This window comes from Harpia harpyja, chromosome 12, assembly GCF_026419915.1.
Source record: "Harpia harpyja isolate bHarHar1 chromosome 12, bHarHar1 primary haplotype, whole genome shotgun sequence".
Taxonomy (NCBI): Eukaryota; Metazoa; Chordata; class Aves; order Accipitriformes; family Accipitridae; genus Harpia; species Harpia harpyja.
In genome coordinates this window covers 42,046,707-42,066,822 of record NC_068951.1, presented here as the reverse complement: position 1 = coordinate 42,066,822, position 20,116 = coordinate 42,046,707, and positions in this window count along the sequence as shown.

Genomic DNA, 20,116 nt, shown 5'->3' with positions numbered 1-20,116 from the left:
TCCACAGAGGTGGGACAATAAAATTAAGTTAACGTGGCATTCGGATTTCTTTCAATAACCTTGTTCAAACTTGTAAGTGTGCTCAGAATACAAACGTATTATTATGGCCCCGAAGAGGGGATGTAATACGGTTGGCAGTTTCTAATATCTCATGATTTGTGTGACCGTAACAGCTCTCACTAGAAATGCAGCTGATGTGTGGTACTGATGTTGCGGAAGAGGGAACGGGAGAAAAGGAACAAACTCTGTGTGAGGGCTGAAAGCAGGAGCGAGGATTCTCCTTTCCATAGCTCAAAGCGACTCGGCAATAGTAGCTGTTGGCGAGTAACGGTTGAACTGGGAATTGAATTTTCCCTGATGTTCCTGGCCAATCTGTAAATTGTAATGTCAATTGTTGCTCTTCCCCAAAACGACACCAAGGTCTGTTCCCACTAAAGACACCATTAAATTTCATTGTCAGACGTTCATCTCTATTCTTATCGATCTACAAGATTTTTTTATAATATCTTGAAAAGGTGATTTCTCATTAACAGAGCCCTGTGGAGCTGGAAAGGAGGAATATGACACCTTTTTGCAGAAAGCAAGGAAAGACCAAGAGGTAGGGCCTAAAAGGCACTTAATAGCACTTTTTCAGAAGTGCTGGTTTCATTTGCAGTTTATCTATCTTGGTTACTTTTTCCCAGGTTCAGGGCAAGTCAGCAATGCTCTCGCAGACAGGAGCTGAATGGCTTATAAAGTCGAGACCCCTCATTGGAAATTCCTGCGATGTGTTAACCGAGCACATAAACTCTCCTTGTCTGTTCCAATAAAATATAAAAAACCCCCCCAGATTATATTAAATCCCTGCCTTGGGACAATGGCAACCACCTGATTTCAAACAACCCATCTTCAGGATCTTCCATGCCAATACAGTGTTTGAGGAGCAAAAGTTGTGCTATTGGTAAAACTAGAATTAAAATAAGTATATATAATTGTATATATAGAAGAGGACTGTATTTTTTGCACAGACTTTTATTTTATATTGTTTTGCTTTTGTTATCCTTAACCCAATGTTTAGGTGTGATCTGGCAGCGTTCCTTTAACCTTTCCAAAATCCTTTTGGCCACACGGGCTTTTTAATTATGCTCAAAATCCTTAAAGCTGCATCAGCAAAAAGTGGTCTTTAGTATTTGCCTCTTGTAGAGCTGAGAAAAGCCAAATTCTGTCGCTTCTATTCTGTAAGTAATGCTTTTGGCAGAGCTTAAGACTGAATACTAAAATATAGAATAATTGACATTCTCAGGCGCAAGTAGAGATTTTTCATCGATACGAGGCGGCTGCTCCCTCAGATGCTTGTAGAGTGTCTGAATAGGGAAGAATGATCCGTGTTTGGGCTCTGTTTGAGAAGGTGGTGCAGATGAAGAGCTGGCAGCCGTGGTGGGATGCACACCTAGAAGGCAGCGCTGTTATTTAACAAAGGGGACTAGGGACTGCAAAATATGTAAAAGCTGATTGAAATTGAAAGCTAAAGCATTATTTACATACTCTAATAACCATATAATTTTGTTTAGTGGATAGAAACTTTAGGGGAAGTAATGTAAGGGGACAGTAAAAGCTAAAAGATGAGTAGGAAAGTAACAAGTGACTGTAGGAGGGATTGAAAGGAATAAAACACAGAAATGGTGGAAGGTGAATATTTGTAACAGAAATGCAGCTAAATGGAAGGAAAGATGTGCAATACTAAGGTCAGGAGAAGCACAGTGATGGCAGGTGAGTGGTTTGCTTTAGGCTTGTAGTAGTTCTCCAGGACATCCCAGCGTGGCACACCTGGACAGGTCACACAGCACTACCAGGGGCCCTGCAGGGTTTAGGTTGAAGATGTTGGAAGATGCTCTTAGTCTCTGGTCTTGTTTTATGTTATACCTCAGCCTGCAAAGCAAACATTTTTCATATAAAAATCTGAATGCCATTTGAATGAAAATGTTGATAAATTTGTTTGGTCCAAGCCCCATTTCTTTTCAAAGAACTAATTGGATTCTAAACGCGTAGCACTCTTGCTGCTTAGTTTCATACATGATGTAGAAAAAGGCACGTGTATTGCACATGACTGCCTGGTATTTGTATTCTTTTATTTTAAAAATATACTTTAATATTTCAGGTGTTGATCAAGCGTAACCTGCTTCTGAGCAGAAAAGCAAAATTTGACAATGTATTTTCAAGTTATTTTTTCTAGTTAGAGAATGCGTGTAGCTACTTAACTGGAAGTCAACTATATTAGCTGAGTAATTAATAAAGTAAGTTTTTCATTGCCATCTTTAATCACATCTTAAGAAATTGCCCGGAAGACTTTGCCTTTGAGGGCTAACTTTGTCTTTCAGAGAAAACTTCATTATTGAGCCCTTTTCAAGCTTCCATCACTGCCTTTGACATAGACTAACAGGGCTGTATTGATTTACCCTGGACTGGATGCCCAGTGCTAATCTACATTCAGTTTAAAAACCACTACATTAACAGAATATTTACACTGTGACACAGACTTCCCAAGGTAAAGCTAGCAATGCCTCCGGCTTTTGTCGGCCTGATAAAAAGGCACCACACTGAGCAGAAAGTGGCTGGGTACCAGTCGAGGGGACTCGGTCGCTGCTGTTTGCTTCTGAAACTGCTGTGACAGGTTTTGTGCAATGCCTGTCCCCTTCCAGACACTTGAAAGTACTCTTATGTTTTGCAGTGTGTTTCTTTTAGGTTTTTTTTTTAACACTCCCGCTTGCTGGTATGTCAAAGGTCCAAAGGACTCAAGGTCCAAACTTATTAGAAATCATTCCTTCCTTTGCAGAGCAGATTCTCCCTATGAGTAAACACAGCATCCCTAAAAGCACTACCTGCCTCGCAGACTGAGAATGGTAGGACACCACGTACCCTGGCATGGCTTGATGTGATTGAAAAGCAAATATCATCTTCAATAGCATCTTTGAGAAAGGGATAAATTTCCAAAGGGAGAAAATAGCATATCTTTTTACACAATCTCAGGCTTCTTGTCTCTTCAGTGCAGTTTGGTATTTAAACAAATTTTTCAATAATTGAAATCAAGTTGAGGGGATTCACTATCATAAGTGCAGGAGACAGGCAGTTGCATGCAACCCAGCTGGCTTCAGCTAATTTCTGGGCTCCAGATAATGCCTCAGCTGTAGAGGAAATCCTTCACAATCCTTTCTGATTGACAAAAATGATGAGTCAAAGTCCTAACAGAATATCTAAGGGAAAATAATAGCAACGCATCTCAAACTCAAAGAAAGACAAGACTGAAAAAGAAAGCACAGGGACAGCGTGGAGTCTCTTATAAGAGCATAAAAGAAAACTATCTAGTGTAACGCACACTGCTGCACTCCTGTGATGAACATCTAAAGGGAGAAGGAGTCTTAAAACTGTTTAACAGGGAAATAAGAAGCAGATTTGGTCAAAAGCCTGAAAGTTGAAAAGTGGGAAAAAAACAAGTAAGGAAATGAAGGGGGAAAAAACCCCCAACTGAACCAAAACCACTTACACAGCAACAAAAAACCCCTTCTGTTGCAAAAGTGAGCAGATGGCATTACACCTTGTGTCCTGTTGTTTCTGCAGGGAAGCTTCCTCACCTGCGACCTCCTCCTGGTGTCTCCAACTTTCCGACTCCCTGTCCCCTCCAAAGCTGCTGTAGATGAGCAGCATGGCTCCTAATTTCTTTTTTTTTTTTTTTGTTTGTTTGTTTGTTATGTAGTAAAGGGGGAAGGTGTGAAGAGAAAGCTGGGAAAGCTGTAAATTGATTTGCAGTGGCACTGTGTGCCGTATGTACAAAAGCATGTTATAAAGGGGCACTCACTGACCAAATTCAATGTGTTAATTCACCAGTCCTAGTTTTTCCTCTTTAACTCACAATCTGCATCTCCTGTCAGTTATGATACTCTTTATGAAAGCCTTGAAACAGTCAGAGAAGAGACTATTTTCCCCATTTGTTCAAATATCAAGGCAGTTTGGAGGAAACAGAAGGGGATTCAGTTTAGCAAACTCAGCTCATGTGGCAGATGTCAAAGTATGGAGCTTGTTTGTCATCAGCATTTGCTGGGGAAAGTTTGCTCTCAAAATCACTGAAGAAAACAACCTTGCTTGTATAACAAGCCTAGTAGGCTGCTATATTTTCAAGCAGACATGTTTTTTCTCTGGATCAAATACTTGAAAAATAATCCCTCACCAGGTCAAGGAAAAACTTCATTGTCTGCACCTTTTTCAAATACAGCTGAAAAGCACATCAACTTCTGTGCGGTGGGCTTTTTTTCCTTCATTTTAAGATCACTAACTGTGCTGTTCTGGCACTCATAGTATCAATGATAACAAGCATGTCTAGATAAGGCACCAAAATTTCCAAAGGAAACATAGATGCCTTCAGTCTTCTGAAGTTCCTTTTACCAGTAGTTATAGCTTGGTAGAGCCGCAGTACTCCCAGGATGCTCAACTGTATTTATTTATGTAGCAAATAGCTTTGCTTTCATGAAAAATGTAGCATATTTGGTCAAAGAAAAAACCTTTCAGATAGAATTTCTAAAAAAAAAAGTAAGTCTTGGCCAGTATTGTGCCTTTTGCAATGATTGTGGGTTGTATACTGCTGTACTTGTACAGTTAGTTGAGTAGTGACCTTTCACGAGCTATCAGTGGGGCTTTTTTCTGAGTAAAGGAGTGGTCAGGTGGCATAGCTAAAGAGGGACTCTGGCTCTTAAAACCCATCCTTCATTTCTTGTGCTTTAATTGCATGTGATCTAGAGCGATTCAGTGTCAGTTAAGAGATAAAAGGTGCTTTATAAATAAGTCATTTTTCTGCTGAGAGTCCCAAAACATTGGTTTCACATCCTATTATTAACAAAGGGCCATGCTGTTCAAATGAATTTTAAGCAGCACTGAATTTCGTATGTTGTTATTATAAAGATAATGAACTGCAGTTATTTCATGTAATATTGTTTGCAGAGGGTCACTTCAGTAAATTATTGCAGAATAATTTTGTTTTAAGCTGAGGTAAAATACAGCCTAAAGAGATTTCATTTTTCTCATTAAAATCCATTTTAAGATGTTATCTCAACAGGCTTTATTGGAAAAGAAGTTAACATTGTACCATGGAGGACCACAGTCGTACTCTCCAAGCTGTGACTCAGGCATGTACTAAACTCTTATTCTTTTAGACATTATGCTTGGAAGTGAGTCAGGCAGGTAAAATAAGCAAAGCTAAAGGTTAGGAGCACCTCCAGCCCCAAGAGTGCATGTGTGTGTTTGTAGTAGATCATGAAGGTCCAAAGAAAGGCCAGCTCTAAGGGAATGAGTTATTAGCATGGCTGGGTTGTTTTTTTTTTTTTCTAAAAGCAAAAGGAATTCTATATGTTTTCAACCTCAAATAATTACATTTTTCTAATACCAAAATTCAATAAACCAAATCCTCTGCTGTGACTCATAAAATTTAAGAAAACCGAGTGCCTAGAGACAGATTAGGATTTATTGGACTGCTGGTTTTTCTAGCAGAGCGGCAGCTGTGAGGTCCGGATCCTACCTGAGCTCCAAGATATCTGGAGGAAACCACCCGACTCCTGCTCATAAGAAAAGTATCCCACGTGCAAAAAAATTTGCGTCGAAGAAAGTGGGTGGCTGTGGTGTTGCTTAAGGACATTCCCCCTGTGACCTTCAGCAGTTTTGCAGCTCAGAGCTACAGGAATTGAGTGACAAGTGCTGGGAGAATTAGCTCTGCTGGGGAAACGTCCACATGAACCCAACAAACACCAGGAGCTTTCGGCAATCCGTCTCCCTTGGCCTATTTCACTCGAACACAGTTGGAAGGTAAGAACAAATTTCAAAATGTCCAAATAATCCTAAAAGCTCCTTACAATAGCTTGCTGCAAAGTCCCCAAAGTCTTGATATAACAAAATTTATATTGGATGTCAAAACCGAGGAACTGATTTGTAGTTGCATTAAATCTAGTGCAGTCCAGGAACAAAATCCAGGTAACAGACACTCTTTCTGCTAGCAATTGCGCAGACTGTAATTGCAAAGATTTTCTTCTCCTCTTCCTTTGGAAGTAAAAGGGCTTTCTGACATAAATTTCCAAATGTTTCAATTAATCTTTCCCTCATGTAAGTTGATTAAAATCTTACCCTTGTTAATTAATATATGTGTAAAGTATGTTGGGTAGCTGCCATTTAGCATTTTACCATTTCCTGTACTGACACAGAAGAGAAACAGGCATACCAATTAATAATTTACCTAATTTAGAATCAACTACGCAGTTTCCGACAAAAGGCTAGTGTGCATTTAAATGGCACAATTTGGCATTAAGTTAGCATTTATATTTGTCTAATTTGTAAATGGGCGAGGACTTTAAAATTTGTGATGTGCTTACAGGGGAATGTTCGCTTAATAAATGCAGGGTCATTCCTGTAGCAGAAATGCTTAGGCTATTGTGGTGTTTCCAACATCGTTATGTATTTTACCTTCATGTTTGATACTGTAAACTTTGATCAGGAGTCAAATTCCACATGAGAGAGCCAACAAAAAGCCCAGAACACCTGAGTTTCTTTGCCATACTGAAAGTATGCCCAGCCAAGCCATTGGTACAAACTCAGCTATGATTAAGAATTTTTCTAGCATTTTGCTTTGCATCCCTAATAGTGTGCCATTCCCCTGCCTCTCCCCTCCTTGTCCACCAGTGATGGGACCAGAGGAGCGTTTTCCTTTGAAATCGCACCCCTTTGCATGGTCATTCCTCACTGTCTGCTTGGGACTGGTGATGTCAGGAAAGACAGATGTGCTTTGCTTTCTGAATACATAATTCCCCTTGCTTTGCAGACTCTCTGGATTTTTCTTCCCGGTTGTGACGTTCTTTTAATTCCTACAAAGGTAAGTTTTTTCTGACTTTCACATTTCTCCTTACGGTGCCGCGTGTGATTATACTTACGCTCTTCTGCTGTAGATGAGGGAGGAACAAGGTGGGCATCTCCTGTAAAAGGGAACGGATAACCCCACCTGATGCCTGACCTGCGGTTGCAGTGGCTATGTCCTTTGCAACCATGTGTGAGCAATCTGGTAAATTCTAGTGATAAATGCTTCTGAACACGTTTAACCCCACAGACCAAATGAATTTATCTTTCAAATAATTGAAAGAGTGTTTCTGTCGGGTCTCTGTCCCTGCTGTAAGCACTCCCTTCTCCCTAGTCACAGCTGGGAAATCTGATTCTCTCTGCTTCTAGCTGGCTGTGGCTGAGGCCACAGTGTTACAAATAACATTATCAGCTATCATTATTGGCACATCTAGGCCCTAAGAGGTGTACTAAACACTTCCCATTGCAAACTAAGCAAAAGAAATACATTCCTTTTAAATCGTGCAAAGAAATATACTCGCTTGGGCAGATCTGTGCTACCTCTTCACCTACCAGTTCACAACACAGTTCATCCTTCTCTGCCATATATTAATGAAAAGGCTTCAGTTCATCCAAATGCAAAACCCTGGATTTGTAACCGTTCAGTTGCAAACCAATGCAGTAAATGTTGATTGCAAACCCCCATCACTGGTGATGCATTCGCAAGATGTTGAAATTGTGTAGCCAAAGCGATATTGAATCTGTTCTGTATTCTGCAAATCAAACTCTCCTAAAGTAGTTCCCAGCTGTCCAAACATAAGCGGTCCTTCTATAGTTGAATGAATGCAAGGATTACCCCCATCTGCTCATTGGCTTTCAAGTTTATCATCCAAATGTCCCAGAGCAAAAACCCTGAAAAACAAACCCCTGAAAGTTGCTCGATGGAAGGAAATTATACCACACATCACATAACCGATTAAAAAATGACGAGTGCTCCATCTAGTTACTAGTAAGACAGTGATATTCTATTTTCCACATGCAGCACTGGATCACCATCCTTACCACTGCTCGCATCATGCAAGTAGAGTAATTTAGAGCAGAAGTTCAGATGCAGCTTGACTGAGCAGGATTTGGGGATGAAGATTATCCCTTAAATATCCCATCCAGCATTTACCATTTAGGCTTGGGAGATTCTGCAAATTAGCTTGGCGTTTTTGGGTAGAGTTCATACTTATAATAGAATTTTTTTGTGAGACCTATGGCACAGAGCTAGAAGCTCTTGTGAAGCACTGGTGGTATCGCAGCCCTGCAACAAGCCAAGTTTGTTTGGTCTACAGGAGTGGCATGAGTCTATGCAGAAACTCAGACTTCCTTCATTGTAGGCGTATTTCTCCAACCATGAGTGCCTATGTGGCTGTATTTGGGCTGCACAGAGTCTCTGAGATAACTAAGCCGCAACCAAATCCAGCTCCAGTTTTTCCTTGATGGAAAAAAATGAGAGATAGCTTGTAAAATATGAACTGATATATTAAATATTGATTTACTTAGACTGGAGGCAAATTTCTAACTGTAGTATAGATGCACTTTTCCGTGGTGCTTCTCAAATACACACGCTGATGTTTATTCCAAAGCAGCAGCCCCTGAACCGCTGTAATCCAGCATGAGTGATGAACCTGGTTGTGGTTGCAAACCATTGGTGGGATCTTCCAGCTTTGCCCAGTGCTTTGGATCTCATTGGCCTGGGAGCAGCGCCAGCTTCCATATAGTATCACATAATACCAGCCTTGTCAAAGGTGTCCCTTGCGGGATTTGTCGGAAAAGAAGAAAAGAAAGCAGGAAGGGAAAGAAAGACCAAGGTGGCATCTCCCCCCCCCCCCCCCCCCCCCCCGCCCAGTAAAAATTACATGCATCTTTCTGAAGACTTTGACGGAAAATCTTGCTTTTTTCATGTGTAGATAGAAAACATATATAATTTAATTTCTTGAACTATGCTTACTATAGCTATTTTCTTTCTACGGTGCTATTTTCATGAAAGGACAGAGATTAAGAGGTGTGATTTTATTTTATTTAGATTTTATTGATTAATGGTCCACACAAAAAAAGGGAGGAATCAATGTACTTTGTTCAACATGATTGAAGCTATAGAGCAGAGTACTATTTATGTACAGAAAAGTGAGACAGGAGTGGTCTTTTGTAACAGAAATCAATTCAGCATAGTAACCCAGAAACACTTTGAGGACAAAAAGAATTTGTTTAGATTCTCGTTTGCTGATGTTAAGTAAGATTGCAAAATAAAATTTATTTTGCTGTAGCGATGGGTGAAACTGCTTGTGGCCAGACCCGGTGTTCTATATAGTCCACAGAAGCCTTTCCTGGAGATGTTTAGCAAGAGAGCAGCATCACCTCTACAGCCCATCCTGCCCAGTGACAGTCACACTCAGCTTGTGCTGAGTGCCCTGGGCTCATACGAGGGATGGCATTTGATTTTTTTGCATTTTTATTTCAATGCACAAAGATCACATTTTTTTTCTGCTTAAACTCCACATGATCCTATGGAAATTGTAAAGAGGTGTATAATGCATTAGCTTTTCCTTGTATCCTTGGGTAGGCAAGTGATTTTTAAATGGGTTGAGGAAACAAACTCTTGAGAAGACAAAGGAATGATCAGGCAGAAGAAGTGTTGGCATTACTGGGGGTGAATGAAACTCCAGGAAAACCAGTGACATGCTCAAATTAGCTAGGTTGAAACAGGAAGACTGGCATAAAAGTATAACTTAGAGGGGAAAAAAAAAAAAAAAAGAGAAGAAAGCAATGTTATTTTAAAATTTTACTTTTGTGAGAGAGATGACAAAAAGAAATAGCTTTTCAAAATAGAAAAAGACCGAATAAAATCAAATCAACATAAACCCAATTTTTCACTATGTGCAGCATGTTTGAGATGGGTCAGAATCTGTTTTATTGATGGGAAAAAAATATTTTGCTGATCAACTGACAAACCTCAAGAACAATTTGTTGATTGAACTGAAATATTGTTTTGCAGAAAAAAAAATGAATATGAGAAAAAAAAAATCAGTTTACCATTATTGAAAGGGATGCCTGGATAGTTTTGTTCTGAAAGAGTTGTGGTTTTTTTTTTTCCCTCCGAGCCCATCACTGCCTGGAATGAGGAATCACAATATGAGCACAACATTTTGTCTGATCTAAAAACAAATCTAAAAAAATTACGAAATGTTAAACTGTTCTACAGCTCTTGTCTGCTGTCATATTTTTTTGTTTTTAAGAAATTCAGTCAAATTCCATCTACTTATCATGCCACTAAATTTGTACCATTTTATGAACCATTACATTTTTATATTATCAAAGTAAATATTGTTTAAAACAATAGTGTTAAAAGTCAACATCTATCCCTCACTTCTAGAAGAAAAAAATATTTTCTATGAGGTGCACAGATTTTCCTCTATGAATGAAGGCTCTCTCTTTCCCCTCTCATTTTCCACCTCTCCCCTTGGAGCTAGCAAGTCATCTGAACAACTGCAGCAGATGAGATTCCCGCAGGAGCCAGGACCACCAGGCAGTCCTCAGGCACAGGTGAATTTTCTCTCCCCTGTATAGCTCATCATACAGTTCTCCTAATAAAACTTATACTCTTGCAGTACCTCATAGCATTATTAGCAGTTTATCTTCCTGCTTTCAATGCAGTTCTAGAATTTGCAGAGGGAAATTTAAAGCAAACATTTAAAAAACCAAACCCAAAATAAGTACATCTTGGTGAATACAGATACTGTTTAGTCGCAAACTCATTCCCTTTGGGGAAAATTAAATAAGTTGGAAGATCATATTTTTAAATTATTTTAGCATGTAACGTTGTAGTTAACAGTTACTGAGTGGATTCAGTTATGGTCAAGTGCCACACAAACTGGTAGCGAGCATTTTCTAAATTCATCTGCAAATATACTGCACTAAAAAAGTAGGCTAAAATCCTAGGGCCATTTGTACATTAGAAGGTTCACTACCAGAATTGCTAGATCACTATTAATTTATTTGACAACTTTTAGGTTCAGTTCAGATATTAGAGCTGTCATTGTGAAATATTTCCATTTTTTCTTTAACGGTGCTTTGAGATGGATCTGCTTTGAAGCTGTGTCAAAGTAGGTCTGAATCAGGAAAAACTTTAAAATTTCTATGTTGAAAGTCTAAACAGCCTCAATATGCTGTATAAAATTGTTCTGAGGATCGAACCTCCTACTATGGTACCCTCGAGCATTCAGTCACTTTCAATAAATCTCTCTTAATAATTTCTCACTTGTCCTTATTATTACTAACAGCCAGAGCATCTCAAGGCAATGTCAGAGTAAAGGCTTTGGCTAGATGCAGGAGTAAGGCTTATTTGAAAGTTAACATGAAGGCAAAGTAATCCAAATGTGAACTTACTGGGGAAAGTGACTTTTTTTGCATGAATTTACGGATGGCTGGTGTCAATTCTGTCAAAAAAGGTCACTGTTTCTTTGATTTCAAGAAGTTATGTTATAGGGTAAGTATATTGAGAATGGAGATTTGGAGGTCTGTTTTTCTCATCTTTAAAGCTTTGCTTTTATTAGTTTTCTTTCATTATCTCTGGAAAAGCCACATTCAGCATCTGCTGGGAATATCTGCCATTAAATCATTTGTGAGGGATGCGGATCTGGGCTACTTGACTTTTTCCCAGTCCTTTAACAAAAAATGCGTAACCACAACTTTCCATTAAAAAAATATCCTGTGAGTTTGGGGAAGGGGATTTTCATGTACTTTAAGTACCTTGTGTTAATTGCAAAACCCTTTATTGATCTCCACCGTGTGATGGAGAATTCCAGCTGGAGAGTGCTCCCTTGTCTTCAGCTGGATGCCAGTCTTGTCCTGATTTCCAATGCATTTATTCAGATATTGATAGAGGGCTAATTCCTAATTCTTACCCAAGTAATTATCTGAATAAATAAAGGTAATTCCCCATGTGAAGTGAGCTAGATGAAACCAACAGGTTGGCCAACAAGTCTTTCAGCACCTTTTGTGGGGTTGATGCTTTACCACACAGACCACAAAGCTATTCCCAGGTTTTCCTCCCCAGCAACTTACTTCTTATGGGTTCGGTGGTCCCAGTGGTATTCTCTGCCCCATGAGCTATTTGTTTAACAACGTGGCAGCTTAAGAAAAGCCCCAAAGCACTACCTCACCCTTTAGCCAAAGTGAAAAGATCCAGACTCAGGACTACATCACTAATGCATGTGCATTTATTCCACCGAGAACTATTCCCAACCCCAGTTGAAGCCATTTTATTCTGTGGAAGATGATGCTCCCTGGAGCATGGTATCTGATAAAGGACAAAGTCAGGAAGAAACTGTTCATTTTTGGTGTCTTTCTGTTTCTTTTTTCTTGTAGGACTGCCAGGAAGAGTTCTCAAATAAAGTTTGGGGAGAGTGAGGGAAGCTAATTCTCTCTTTATGGTTGCTCTTTTCTCATAAACAAACACTCAGCTTTGCTACCAGTCTATCATAGATGAGATTTAATCTATATAAAACTCTTGACAACTGCGGTGGTAATTTCAGCCTCCCAGTTTATGAGATTATAAAAGGCAGTTTACCCTTGCCAGTCTGTAAAGGGCTGAGTTTGGGCATGCTGCAGTCGATAATTCAGACTATTCATTCCGAGGCTAAGACAGATGCTGAAGCCTGGTAGTGCCTTGTGACCAGGCTATATGGTATGGCTGTATGGCTTTGACAGAAACAACCAATTTTATATGAAGTCATTGGTGCTATAACAAAATGGAAAAGATCTGGCTCAAAGTGCAGCTTTCAAAATATACCCATTTTACCTAATGCTGGCAATTACCGGGGGGACAGGAGCATGGATATGGTAATCACTAGCCTGCATTAATAGAAAATAATATAGCTAGCAGGACATTAGTACGGAAAAGAGCAGTTCCTTGCCTACAACGAGATTTTTACTTGAGCACAATGTAGTTCACGAAGCTTGTGTAAGTCGGGTGGCTTTTCTCATTTGGGCTCGTGTTGCCTTTCTGTGCAGACAGAGGTGCAGGTGCAAACCGACGGAGACTTCACCGTGCCAGGGCTGTGCAGCGAAGGCCTCCCGTGCTGACGGGCATGGGGAAGCACCTGTATCGTACTGCTGTCCTTACCGTTGGCATCCGTACCGTCGTTTACAGCAGACGTCGCTGATAGCGAGCGAAGTGCAGCAGTGATTGGGGAGTTAATGGAGCAGAACCTATTTTTCACTGTTTCTGTCAGTACTTCACAGTACTGAGGGGAAAAGAGAGCTGTAAAATAGCAGAGCGTGACTTTTGAACCACCGGTTTTGCTTTCCCTCCTGTGGTTCTGGGTGAGGCTGTTATGAATCTTGAAAGTTTTGTGATTCAGAGGTCTGCAGGCATTAGCTGCCAGAGCAGCTGCAGCTCAAGGAGACTATCTTGAATGTGGAGACTTCCAAAATGCCTCTCTCCTTAGTCACACTGCCTTTCCTGGGCTGTGCAATCAGGCAACAATATTTTTATTAAAATCCTTGTGAATATTTCCAATCTGTCTTAGAAATGCTAGTATCTGGCAAAGTAAAACTGGTAATCCATTTTGCCAAGGCAGTGTGGGCAAGAGCCTTCTGCAGGTGATCGCTGTCCCTGGGTGCGAGCCATGCTCAGGGAGCGCACGTGAACTCAGCCCAAGTGGAAGAGCCCTCAGGAGGGAGGACAGTGATGTGCATCCCTTTCCTCTATCCAAACATGAAGTTTCATGAAACGTGGAGGAAAGCAATGACGCCTTCTATTCTGTCAAATTTGGTTGAACTGGGTCAAAGACTTCAAATGGAAGAGGAGGAGACTGTTGGAGGGAGAGAGGGATGCCTGAGCGACTGGCTGTATCTCAGTTTCCCAGGAACCAGGGTAAAAACACATCAGTTCTTCTCTCAGAGTACTGATTTCTTGAGGGGAAGGTAAAGGCTAAGTTTTAGATTTCTTCCTGATTGATAAGACTCTGGCTCATAATGAGAAAAGGCACAGGATGTTGTTAAGTCTTACAGAAGGTCCAGAGACAGCAGTATAGTCCTGACAACGCTGCACTCAACAGTCCAGAAACGTGACAATAGAAGCAGATATATCTTTTAATTAAATATTTCACATATCAGTCGTAATTATTTCCAATTAGCACTAATGAAGTAAGGATGGTGCAAACAAGCAGTATAATCTGGTGATAAGCATTTTTTAATTAATATGAATGGCATGGATAGTACTAATTGACTCAGTTTGGTAATTTTTTTTTTTTTAAATGCTTTGGTGTTGAAAAAGTCTCATTTTCTTGAGATCCCTTCCCTTCCCTTCCCTTCCCTTCCCTTCCCTTCCCTTCCCTTCCCTTCCCTTCCCTTCCCTTCCCTTCCCTTCCCTTCCCTTCCCTTCCCTTCCCTTCCCTTCCCTTCCCTTCCCTTCCCTTCCCTTCCCTTCCCTTCCCTTCCCTTCCCTTCCCTTCCCTTCCCTTCCCTTCCCTTCCCTTCCCTTCCCTTCCCTTCCCTCATATTTTACTAGTTGTAATTAAAATACTTTGAGTATCCCAAGCTCACTTTTATCCAAGAAAGAATATTGTTCCAGAATTATACTTTATATTCTTTTATTTTCATATATGATATACTTTATATTTTTTATAAAACCAGATTTATACCCACTTTTCTTGATTTGCATAGTCTTACTGAAGAAATTAAGTTCTTGCCTCAACTCCCTTGCTGTAGTTCCCATTATTACCAGTACAACTGGAAACCGGGTGTTTGTGAGGCATAACAGTAAAAGCAAATGCACTGTGCAATAAGGACATAAGTTCAAATGCCAAAAATATCAAACTGAATTTGAAATCTTGTTGTATTCTCAGATATTGACATTCTTTATCAATATTTAGGATTCTTTTTAGGAATCCCAGGCACAGAATGGTGCGTAACTTATTCTGATGAGGAATCCAATATATAATTTTCTACAAAGGGTGGCTTTGCTAACCTGAATAAAGCCTTTAGAATAATAATAACTCTTCCAGAAGATTTATGTGAATGGCTTTTCTCTGTAACCATTTCATGTAGTGCATGATGTAGCCATCATGTTTTTATTCTGGGCTGGCCTGGGGTCTCTCAGATCCAGTTCAGCCCCCCACATGCTATTTAGGCTTTCTGTTCCAACTGCTGATTTTGTGCCAATCCAACTATTCTGTAAAGATTTGTAGAAAAAAATAAAATCAAATGCATGATTTTTACAGGTCCAATTTTTCCTCGAATTTGATACAGGCAACTCATCCATCTTTTGCAGAGCGATGCAGTTGCTGGGAATTTTTAGAGAAAAAATAACCATGTCTAGGATTAGACTATAAAGTTTTGGGGGTGGTAGCACAAACTAGGAACCCACTCCTGGTAATCATGGTCCTCTCCCTGCTTCTGGCAGCAGAATGAATTTGTTTTACAATTTGAGCGTCAATCTTTTCCTTTGATTTAATTTAATCCACTGCAGTAGCTGTGGGACCTCAATGACTCCTGGAGGTACAGTAAGTGCTGCCACTGTTAAATAGTGTCTTCATTCTCTTCCTTATCAGTACAGAAGGGAGAGTATGCACAACTGCATTAAAACTTGAGAAACATTGATTAAAAAGATCATATTTTTTGGCGCAGTCTCATTTAGACTTTTAAAAGCCATCAGAGAGGATAATTACATCAGACCCGGGCCCCAGATCTAGGACTGAGAGATACCCTTAATTCCCTTTGGTCTCTGTGGAACTTGTGAGCATTAACCACATTTCAATAAAAGTCCTTGGACAGGAGCTCATAAGTCTTTCCATTACTAAAATTACCTACTTTTAAAACACATTAGGCGATAGTACTTAATGAGAGGAAAAAAAAATTAAATCACAAAAATGAATAACAATTATTTTCTCTGCACATTTTAGGTGAGTAGTATGTAGTCACTGTCATAATAAATCATGAAGTGTCCAATTTTGTGAGTTGAAGGGACCTTGGTGCCATTCAAGGAATTTTAGCGAGCAAATTGAACTATGAGAGAACAGCAGTTTTATTAAACTGCCTACATTTCTAAGACAGATTGTGTGGTTAACTGGCAAATGGGTGAGTCTATAAATAAAATATGTAAGAAGCAGCAGACTACAAGCTTCTCGTTTTATACACAGACAGTTTGTCCCTATCGGTAAATATGTTTTAAAAGCTGCTGTGTAGTTTGATAAGAACTGCCTTTTCTAGTCATTCAGGCATCTGTTTGAAATTATATTATGTCATCACAGCACCAATTCTCATTGTGCTGGTGATATTATTGGATGATATCTTATAATAAATGTATTTGCTGTTCACTTTGGCTTATACCTCTAGGGGCCCATTTTCTTCTTGGTGGAGGTAATTAGACCTAAAATTCTCTCTTTCGATAACAGATTCTCCACAGCTCACAAAATACTGAACGTACTAATAGAAAAGTATGAATTTCATTTTGTACATTGCTAAAAGTACTTTACTTTGCAGGAGGCTCACAGATACCATCTACCTAAATGAAACAGGACTAGAAAAGAGGTGGAAAATGACTTTGAATTAGATTTATTGATTTTTTTTTTTTTTAATAATTTAAGACTTGCTTTTTTTTCCTCACAGGTTTTATTAAGATTTGCTGAGAAACTTAAGCAGGGAATTCAGCCCTGTATGGTCCAGACAAACCTCATGCAGAGAGTCCTTCAGAAAGGACCATCTCGATTTTTCCATCTGGAAAGCCTTTGGGGCAGGGGGCTGCTGTGCCCAGCTCTGGGCTAATAGCCACTATGGGCTGGAAATGACATTTTCTGCTTCCCTCAGCTCACATGCAGCTTTGGGGGAAGTCAGGAGTTTATACATCTAGGTCTTTTTAGAGTATCTAGTGGTCTGAAATTATTGAGTGAAGTTTCCTCTGAGCTCAGTGCTGGAGTGGGTCTTGCCTTAGCTATGTGGCTGAAAGTACATAAGAATATTTTCCTCCCAAGTCCTCTGACTCCAAACCAGACTGTTCTTTCTGGCTTTCCTCAGGATGTAGAAAGCAGAGGACCTTCTGGTTGTTAGTGATATTTATTGGCTCTTTCCAAAGGAGGAAGAACCTGTTATATATAAATACTCTGTGGCTATTGCACCTTGGAGAAAATTGAAAATTGTTGCATCCTGAAAATTTCTAACACCTCATTAAAGTCGATGGACTCTGGATGAAGCCTAGAAACAGATTAGGAAAGTAATGATGGTAAACTGGTTTGGTGATTAATGAGTGAATAACACGTTATTGCAGCAGAAATTAAACTGTTTTGAAGGTCTTAAGCCAAATGTTGTTTTCTTTCAAGCTAAAGGCAAAGCACTGAATCAGACGCCCTCCTTTTCTTCTGGAAGGGTTAAATAGCATCCTTGTCTTTCTTCAGCAAAGCCAAATTTTACATGCCGTTAAAGCTGAGTGAGTTTGTTGCCTGCATGCTGGTCTTTAATGCAGGCAGGGGAAAAAAAAACCCAACCCATCAAAAAAATGAATTGGCGGTAGAAGTCAGATTTAGGCAGAACCAGGAGATCTTAGAAAACCTGCCCAGCAAGAAGGACATTTACCAGAAATCACTCAGTGCTGAGAGAGTGCCATTTAAAGATAAAATGAAGACTTTGAGTTACAAAACATCTCAGGAGCTGGAGTCCCAGCTCGCTGAGAAAAATACAGAGCTGTAAAATTAAGAAGTAATCTAGCCTAGGACAAGGTTTTTCAAAGCCTGCCAGTTACCTGCTAGCATCTGATTTCAGCAGCTCCGAAGTCCTGCATTTTTTTCTTACAACAGTAGATAACCCAAGCCCTGAACCTGAAAACAATTACTAGCAGAAATAGCACTTATTTCTATTAAATCAGTGCTATTGACTAGTTGAGGTAGTTGCGCGGTCCTCGGCCCCACAGCAGCTGAGCACTGCCAAGAATTGGATTTCCATTTGTGGTTAAAGCTCACGGTGCCTGTGGCAATGCTATCTGCCCTGTGCCGTAGCTGAGCTGCAGCCCTACATACAATGAGGTTTGGAGCTAAGGAACTTACCAGAGTCACTCACAAGCTGGGTATTAAAAGGTCCTGGACAGTTTTAATTTTTCTTAATAAGTGCCGGTTAATAATGAGTATATCCTCATTATCCAGCGTCACACCCAAATGTAAGTTCTTAGGAACGGGACCCTAGGATAAAGGGCAGATTCCTTCTATCTTTAGGTATAGGAAAACCTAAAATGAGAAATTTGACAGGCTGAACTGAGGGTAAAGTTCTAGGTGGAGAAATTAAAAGCATAAGAAAAAGAGAAATTTATAGTATTTCATAAATGGTGTCCATTCAACCTTATTTCCAAATTCTGTGCATCCAGAACCTTCATTTGCCTGTATGTACAGTAGATATGGGATGCTCATAAATCAGCGTGGCACAGGTGCAAATCCCTTTGATCTGTTTTGTAAACTCTTGTTTCCAGGTTGCTCCCTGCTCCCGAAGCGAGAGAAGTGGCACGGCCAGCTTGCTGTGCTCTGCAGATGGGTTACCCGTCGCAGCATTTAGCTGCATCTGGTGCCCGGGGGTTGAATTTTCCTTTCATCAGCTAGCCAGGAGCAGCAGTCGCGCTTTGGGGATGGATCCAAACCTCACGGTTGAACACACATGGGCAGAGCAGGAGTCTCCCTGGCCCTGGTCCACCGCAGCAGGATGAGTGCTGGAGCCAGCGCATCTGTTACCCCCCTCTGACTTTGAGGTGCTGTTGAATTTATTTCTCTCTTCACCAGCTATTCCCTGAACCTCCGCAGCACATGTTAACCGGCAGCTATATGTCAGTGCTATGAACGCTATATAGGAACATTAAAACAGATATGGAAATAGGAAATCTGCTTTCGGTGCTAGGAAGACGTTTGCTAGATGCAAACTCTCTCTGCTACCTGTATGCCTTGAACTCTCATGGAATCAGTTCCTCGAAAGAAACAGATGAAAGTCTTAAACAGGAATATATTTCAGGTTGATTGCCCATATACTAGCAAAATATTTATATATACGCTATTAGAGTAAGGGCACCTACAACTCCAGACTGCTTTTACCTTTGTAAAAATCTCCATTAGATCAAACGGGAGTGAAATCATACACTGCTGCAGCTGTATGTAGTAGTGTCAATATTATTTGAAAATTTCCATAGAAGTTCCTCCTATAGGAGTTGAATGGCAGACTTTCTCTAGGCTTTATCGACCACTCCTTAGACTTCCAGAACCGTATATTAAAATGTACAAAACATACCGACAGAATGCTTACCATATTTCTCATAGTGCTCCTCTATGGGCCCAGGTTTGTAAACTTAGGAGGAGGGCTCCTCAAAAATCTTTCAGACTTGCAGAAAGCAGAAGGATTTAGCAGCTGGATCCAGAAGCTCTGAGGTGTTGGTTCTGGTCTTCTAATAGGAAATGGGATTTTCCTCATACTGGCCTGAATGGAGTGTCTCCATTGAACCTTCCATGATGAGACACCACAACTTGTTTTTGCAGACCCAGAGAGGAAAATGGACCTGTGTGAGGTCATACTGTGATGCTGTTTGTCATCTAGAAAATGAGGTGCCTGAATGACTTCTTTGCTTTCTGCCATTTTAGTCCCAAAGTTTGCACCTTTGCCGAAGCACTTGAAATCACTGAGATTAGCTAGAGTAAAAACAGGTAACTAGTCATGATGAATCAGGGTGACAGAACTGCATCGCAGAATTTTGAATTTCAAATTACTTTTAATTAAGCTAATTAAAATTAATTGCTTCTGCTTCTTTAGAGAGTTTAGACCAGAATGAGTATTTTCATCTTCCAGATCTAGCCCTTCATCTCTCTTCGTTTGCTTTGAAGTGAGTCTTTACAGCACTGACATTAGCTAAGAGGGCTATATTAAGAAAGTGGAAAAGCTCTGCTTGTCTATCACATCCCAGGATGGTTAGCTGAATTTTATAAACACAGTTTTGGTAGAAAAATGTTCATTAATGGGAGATGCAGTAAAAAAGGTATAGTTTGTATGAAAGCTCTCAGAGGCATTATAGAACACTTCTCTTTCCTCTTACATGACTATGTGCTAAGATGACTGTTGGCTTTCTACACATTCATGTTAATAGTTTTTTATTAATTTGGGGTCAAATACAGTGAAAATTCAATACATTTCATTTTGTATAGATAGTTGTGTTTAAGTCTTAAGTAAAACCATGACAATTTAAAAATAGAACTGTTCAAAATGATTG